The sequence below is a fragment of the Manis pentadactyla genome, chromosome 16, assembly GCF_030020395.1.
Source record: "Manis pentadactyla isolate mManPen7 chromosome 16, mManPen7.hap1, whole genome shotgun sequence".
Lineage (NCBI taxonomy): Eukaryota > Metazoa > Chordata > Mammalia > Pholidota > Manidae > Manis > Manis pentadactyla.
Window position 1 is genome coordinate 43,283,962 of NC_080034.1, and position 5,414 is coordinate 43,289,375.

The 5,414-nt window shown below is 46.2% G+C and overlaps 1 pseudogene; it reads left to right on the top strand.

Annotated features, from left to right (window-relative positions):
* The first annotated feature begins 4,249 nt into the window (after window positions 1-4,249).
* Window positions 4,250-5,167, top strand: LOC118924135 (40S ribosomal protein S6-like; annotated as a pseudogene).
* Window positions 5,168-5,414: the final 247 nt, after the last annotated feature.

Sequence of the window (5,414 nt, forward strand, 5' to 3'; positions counted from 1 at the left end):
CCCACGTTGCCCGGCCTCCAGGTCACCCTCCTCTGCCTGACAGCACAGCGCGCTCCTCGCCCCTGGCTGCGCAGACTCAGAGAGAGAGCGCCGGCGCCCCCGTGTGGCCTCAGGGCTAAGGACAGGGGACTTGGGCGCCCTTGCTCCCTCCCCAGGGACCTCCCAGGGTCTCCTTGAGCTGCCAGTAGCAGGACAGGGCTGTGCACACAAGGGGGAGCCCTCCATCAGAGTCAGGTTAGGAGTCTGGACTGTTTCCCAAAATACGTACTGCCATAAACTTCTCATCCTCATTGAATGACCATGCACTTTGGCCTCAGGGAGGAGCAAACAGGCTATCACATCTGGTTCCCAGATCTGGGTTGACCCCACAAAATTCTGGGTGCCCTTAGTCTCCTGGGGTGGGACCTTGAGCCCCGTAGTCTCTTGAGGCTTTTTCCTGCTGCAGCTTCCGGGCATGAAGACCCCTCCTCCAGGGAATCAACTCTGGACCCTCCAGTCACAGGAAGGGATGGAAGAAGGGGAGGAGAGCCCCAGGGTCATGGCCCAGGAGGACGGGGAAGCTCCTGGAGAAGAGAGGAGAGGAAGGAGATGGTGACTCTAGGGGCATGCAGGCCCACAGGAGTGCAGGGGGAAGAAGTAGAGAGGAGGGGGCAGGGGAGGGGTCGGCTCAGTGGACACCTGTGTGGGGGGTGGGTTCTGTGTGGGGAGAGGCACAGGGTTTTGGACTCTGTGAGAAGTCTCTGTGGTCACCTGATGCTGACTGCACATGGTCAGCTCTGTAACTGGTGGTAAACCAAAGTTTATGCATATTTCTATACTTACACATATGGTATAACACAAACATAGGTGGAGGAAAGGGAAAAGGAGGGAAGAGAGGTGATTGAGGAGATTCACCTCTCGCAGAGCAGGGATCCCTCCGTCTTGGGCTGGGGTCACCAAGAGCACCAAGGAGCACGGAGGGAGGGCCTGACCACTGGAGGGGGCAGCCTGGGCCCTGATCCTGGGTTTCTAGATTCCCACTCTGAGCACTATGACTTCAAAGCCGTGTCTGAGTCCATTCCCGGCTCACAGCTCTCTGCTACCTGGACACCCTCTCCACTTGCTAAGATGGGTGGGAACCACTGTGCCATAAAGAGCAGCTGTGGACCTCAGACTAGGAGCTGCCCAGCTCCTAGGGGCCATGGAGACTGTTCCTGAAGTGCAGAGGGTAACCCAGGCCCAGAGGCTCAAGGCTACAGTGGCTACAAGGAGAGCAGTGGTGAGTTGGGCCCAGGCTCCTGCCTCATATCCCCCCAGAACCCAAGTGGGATCCTCCCCCTCCTTCCCAAGCCTCCAGGACCCAGGCAACTAAACACCATACCTAAGGACCCCCAAGGGAACCTGCCTTTCCAGGTGTCAGACCCCCCAGCCTTAGGAGCTTGGAGCTTGTTTCCTCCCATCTCCCCAGCTTTGAGAGCCCAAGACCCCAGAGTCCTGCCTCTTCTTCCCCTTCATGGATCTAAGCAGATGCCACCTGCTGCCTGGATCCCTCAGGCCTCCCTTCCTGCCATCTCCAAACCCTGGGATTATATGTTCTAAATTCTTGAACCCAAATCTAACTTCTAGTATTGTGGAATGACCTGGAAATTTGGGTTGGTGGATCAGGGGACGACCCACCAGGGCCCTATAGATTGCAGCTGAGCCAAGCCTTCAGGCTGGGCAAAGTCAATGGAATCTGTACATAAGAATAGATCCTGGAGGACTGCACAGTAAGAGCCTCATGTCCTGGCCATGGCACCCCTTCGGAGGGCGAGAGTCCTCAGAAGCAGCTCGTGGTATGGCTAGTCCTTGGCCAGGTGCTAGTGGCTGCCTGGGAAGTGCTGAAGGGCTCTGAGCGGCTCTGTCTGCGTGGCTTATAGGCTGGGATAAGTCGTGAGCAGCTCCTCCCCCTCCCAACACAACCCTCCCCTGCTCACTTACCAAGGAACTACCTGCCTTTCCTGCCCCAGTCTCAGCTTTAAGGAGATCTGGTCCCTAGACTTATTCACTCCTTCACAAGTATTTTGGGGGCATCTACTATGTGCCAGGCATTATTCAAGGTACTTTTGGAAATTTCAGACCAACTCGGGCACACCCCTGCCCTATGCAACTCATGCTGATGGGAGACCCAACAACAAACAACAAAGCAGTGTAGTAAAGGATCAGGTGTTAGAAAGTAAAGAGTGATTTAGAGAAAAAGAACAAGGTGGGAGAATGCAGAAACTGGTTATAGTTTCAAATATCCTGAGGGTAGGCTTTCCTGGGAGAAGACATTTGAGCTAAGTCCTGAAGGAGGTGAGGGAGTGAGCCCTGCAGTTCCTGCAAAAAAGAGTGTCCTAGGATCATCCTCTATTGTTGTGTAACAAATGATAATACAGTTTAGAAGCTTAAAACAATGAAAATTCATAATCCTAAATTTCTGAGGATCATAACTGTAGGAGCAGGGTAACAGGATGGCTCTGGCTAAAGGTTTCTCATTAAGTTTCAAGCAAGATATCAGCTCATTACAACAATGCAAAGGCTTGACTAGGGCTGGAGGAACTGTGTCAAGCTCATGCATGTGTCTATTGTTAGGAGGCTTCCATTCCTTGTTGGCTCTTAGTGTGAAGCCTTAGCTCCACACAGTGTGAGCTTCACTGAGTATTTTTATAACAGGTCATGTCTTCTCAAAACAAATGATCTGAAAGAGGGGGAGGAAGAGAGCCCAGAAAACCATAGTTACTTTAAGACCAAATCTAAGGACACATACCATCACTTCCACATTATTCTTTCTATTAGAAGTGAGTCACTCAAGAACGGACCCATTGATCAATGGAACAGAATAGAGAGTCCAGATATAAACCCATGCATACATGGTCAATTAATATATGATAAAGGAGTCATGAATATACAATGGGGAAAAGACAGCCTCTTCAGCAACTGGTGTTGGGGAAACTGAACATACATATAAGAGAATGAAACTGAATTATTTTGTAACTCCATACACAAAAGTAAACTCAAAATGGATAAAAAGATCAGAATGTAAGTCATAAAACCATAAAACTCTTAGAAGAAAACATAGGCAAAAATCTCTTGAATATAAACATGAGCAATGCTTTTCCTGAACACATTTCCTTGGGCAAGGGAAACAAAATAAAAAACAAACAAGTGGGACGACATCAAATTAAATATCTTCTGTACAGCAAAGGACACCATCAGCAGAACAAAAAGACATCCTACAGTATGGGAGAATATATCTGTAAATGACTCATCTGATTAGGGGTTAACATCCAAAATATATAAAAACTCATATACCCCTACACCCAGAAAACAAATAACCCAATTAAAAAATGAGCAGAGGATCTGAACAGACACTTCCCCAAAGATGATATACAAATGACCAATAGCCACATGAAAAGATGCTCCACATCGCTAATCATCAGGGAAATGCAAGTTAAAACCACAGTTAGATATCATTTCACACCAGTTAGAATGACCACTATCCAAAAGACAAGAAATAACAATTGTTGGTGAGGACATGAGGAAACAGGAACCCTCCTACACTGTTGGTGGGAATGTAAATTGGTGCAACTGCTGTGGAAGGCAGTATGGAGGTTCCTCAAAAAACTAAATATAGAAATACCATGTGACTCAGTAACTGCACTTCTAGGAATTTACCTGAAGAAAACAAAATTCCTAATTTGAAAAGATATATGCTCCCCTATGTTTATTGTCACACTATTTGCAATAGCCAATATATGGAAGCAACCTAAGTGTCCATCAATAGATGAATGGATAAAGAGGTGGGACATATACAATGGAATATTATTCAGTCATAAAAAGAAAGGAAATTATGCCATTTGCAACAACATAGATGGAGCTAGAGGGTATTATGCTCAGTGAAATAAGCCCAGCAGAGAAAGACAAAATACCATATGATTTCACTTGTTTGTGGAATATAAAAACAAAGGAAAACAGAAGGGACAAATCAGCAGTAGACTAAAGACACTGAGAAGAGACTAATGGTTACCAAGGGGGAGGAGTTGGCATGAGTGGGGGTTGAGGGGGATACAGGGGTGCAGTAATTTGCAATCACAATATAAGTTGGTCACAGGGACTGTAGTACAGCACGGAGAATATAGTGAATGATTTTGTAACATCTTTCTACATTGATAATTAGTAACCTCACTAGAGGGGGTGAGGATTTGATAGTATGAGTAACTGTTGTTGTACATTTGAAACCAAAATGAGATTGTATGTCAAAGATACTTTAATAAAAAAAAAAGTGAGTCACTGAGTTTAGTCCACACTCAGAAGAAGGGAGTAAGTTCCACCACTTGAAGGGAGGGTTATTAAGGAATTTGTGGCTCTTTTTTGCGGTGCCTCACAGGCCATCTGCTGCTTAAAGATGAAGCTGAACATCTCTTCCCCAGCCACTGGCTGCCAGAAACTCACTGAAGTGGACAATAAAAGCAAACTTCCCACCTTTCAGGAGAAGCATATGCTCACAAGAGTTGCTGTTGATGCTCTAGGTGAAGAGTGGAAGGGTTTTGTGGTCTGAATCAGTGGTAGGGATGACAAACAAGGTTTCCCCTTGAAGCAGGGTGCCTTGACCCATGGTTGTGTCCACCTTCTACTAAGTAAGGGGCATTCCTGTTACAGCCCAGGAGGACTGGAAAAAGAAAGAGCAAATCTGTTGGGGGGCTGCACTGTGGATGCCAATTTTAGTGTTGTCAACTTGGTCATTAAAAAATAAATGGGGGGGGAAGGTCATTACTGGACCCACTGTTACTACTGTGCCTTCTCTCCTGGGACCCAAAAGAACTAGCAGAATATGCAAAGATTTTGATCTCCCTCTAAAAAAGATGATGCCCAACCAGTATGCTGTGAGAAAGCCCCTAAACAAAGGTAAGAATCCTAGGACCAGTGTGCCCAAGATTCAGCATTTCGTTCCTCCACGTGTCCTGCAGTACAAACGTCAGCATACTGCTCTGAAGAAAGAGCACGCTAAGAAAAAAAGGAAAAGCCTCCAGAACATGCTAAACTTTTGGCCAAGACAACGAACAAGGCCAAAGAAAAACGTCAGGAACAAATTACCAAAAGACAGAGTCTGTCCTCTCTGAGAGCTCCTATATCTAAGTCTGTACCCAGTCAAAATGAGATTTTTTGAGTAAAAAATAAATAAAACCAGACATCAGAAAGAAAAAAAAGAATTTGTGAACATTTTAACACCACCATGCCCTGTATGTTAAGTGTCATAATCTCCTGGTGCTTTCAAGATTTTTTCTTACCTTGTTTTTCGTCAGTTGGATGAAGTTTGAGCCTAGGTGTGGTTTTCTTTGTAGTTTTCTCTTTGGTGTCTGTTGAGTTTTTGGATCTAAATGCTAACGTTTTTCAACAAACATGGGGAATTTCAA